Source organism: Sinocyclocheilus rhinocerous, unplaced genomic scaffold, assembly GCF_001515625.1.
Source record: "Sinocyclocheilus rhinocerous isolate Xijiao unplaced genomic scaffold, SAMN03320098_v1.1 scaffold30, whole genome shotgun sequence".
Taxonomy (NCBI): domain Eukaryota; kingdom Metazoa; phylum Chordata; class Actinopteri; order Cypriniformes; family Cyprinidae; genus Sinocyclocheilus; species Sinocyclocheilus rhinocerous.
Genome location: NW_015657838.1, coordinates 1815361 through 1817377, shown reverse-complemented (window position 1 = coordinate 1817377; position 2017 = coordinate 1815361). Strand labels below are relative to the sequence as shown.

The following is a 2017-nucleotide window of genomic DNA, read 5'->3' as shown; positions in this document are numbered from 1 at the left end:
TTTTTTCTAGAAGACCATGGTAAAAGTCCAAAAAAAAAAAAAAAAAAAAAAAAACAGGCATTAACACATGATTATGTAATACATAAGCAATTTTTTGTTATCTATATTGCAATATATACAGTTGCCACTATATACAATTACTTACTGTGACATAGGATTTTGGTCACACCTCCTAGCCCTACAATGGTCTTACTGAAATATCATGGTATTACCCTCTGATACCATCACTGTACCGTGGTATCACCACAGTACTTTATGCAGAAGCAGACAGTAGGTGCACATATATATTGAGTCATCTAAACACACAGAGATCAATTCTTTAAGGTATTATCTGATGACACAACAGAGTGCTGTCTGGAGCCCTCAATGTGTTAAGGGGCCAAGTCCAGTCTTGACCAATCAATTACACTGGAATGCAGATGAGGATAAGTGTTCACTCATTCATCTATACTGCACAAAGAAACATTTAGGCTAGAGTTCCCAAAACGAACTGTTTTCCCAGATCGCCATGCAATGCAATGCAATAAAAAAAGAAGCTGTACCACGACCTGACCCCAATATCAAAGCATACAGTAAAACACTGCCAGCAGATCCGCACTAAACCCCGCGCATGTTGTTTTTCATCCAGCTGCTGACATCGTGAGAGAGAAAACACCCTGAAGTCCAAACCCAGCTGACACGAATCATAAACGCACCGATAGATGACAGATTGATGTTGACAGCAGCTTTTCCCCTCTGGACTACATGTACTGCACAGCTAACTTAATACAGCTGCTAGCCATGTCCACCACACACCTGCTAACAGTCTGATACAAAACTACTCACATCTATCGCATTCTTCAGCGGCACATCTCCAGAGAGCTGAGCTTACGAGCAGGTGAAACGTTCATCTATACGAGCATCCCGTGAAATAACAGCTCATCCACTGTACCTAGCAGCAAATCTAGCCGGACTGCTGCTGTACGCTGGTGTCGCTTCTAGGAAGTTCCGGGCGAAAACAGCGGAACCTTTTGCTGACGGTACTGCCAGTTCAATGTCCGTATTTACAAGTGTGTATTATTGTAATTGTTACAAATAGCTTATGTATTCAGTAACATCGCTATTGATAAATCGTATACATTTATACAAGTAAAAAATATGTGACAACTTGCGGAAATTAAAATCCGGCAACTTTCCCCATGTGATATTTATGGAAAATACCTCTTGGTAGGCAATCCTTCAGTGTAGCTGACTCGTCTGTGAATGTTTGTTAGGCCTAGTCTATTGTGTTAAAAAGTAAAACAGCATGATGATATTAGATGGCAGTGGTGCCTTGAGAAGTGTGTACTTAATTTATGACCCCATCCCAGCAAAGGATGTGTTATAAACAGTGACATGTAAAACTAGTCTTGCTCATTTAGTTCACCCCAAACCAGTAGCATTTGCACACTTAACTTCTGCTGCTTGTTTGAATTCATGGAGTAAGGATCATTATTAAATTAATAGCCACAGAAGAGGTGCAAATTTTACAATAATTAAGTCAAACAAACAAATAAATAAAAACAATTAACATTTTGTCAGAACCTCTAGTAAATTACATATTTTGTTTAGTTGTCTGTTCTCTATTTGAAACAAACAAAATCGTGATTCTCAGTTAATCCAGAATTGTGCAGCTCGGCTTATGTGTGTGACTGACTGTTTCTCTTATACAGTGACGGGCAACTGGTAATTTCGAGCCCTGACACAGGAGCGCAGGCACGGCGCCAGAATTTTTTCTCTACCGGTGCTAAGGGGGGGCTAGACCAATATGTGGGGGTGCTAAGAAAATAAATGATATTGATGACGTCAGAGTTACTTCATAAAGAAATTGTCGTTTTTTTTTTTTATAAAAGCAGCTATGATACACACCATATTCAACAGAAGTGTAGTTTTAATTTATATTTTGCCAACGAATAGGCAAATTCATCAAAATAGATATAATCTTAATACAAGTGACCATAAGACAACGACAAAAACTTTTTACATACAAAGGAAAGAC

General features: G+C 38.7%; 1 protein-coding gene across 2 annotated transcripts in view; it reads right to left on the bottom strand.

The window, feature by feature from the left end:
- The window catches only part of LOC107721617 (protein ABHD13-like), an 8075-nt gene extending 7080 nt beyond the window's left edge, over window positions 1-995 (bottom strand). The window contains exon 1 of one of the 2 annotated variants that reach the window (XM_016529723.1): window positions 826-995. The gene's annotated coding sequence lies outside the window, so the exon portion shown is untranslated. Of the gene's footprint in view, window positions 1-695; window positions 724-825 lie in introns of those variants that run through there. The other variant, XM_016529724.1, reaches the window with a different exon arrangement.
- Window positions 996-2017: the final 1022 nt, after the last annotated feature.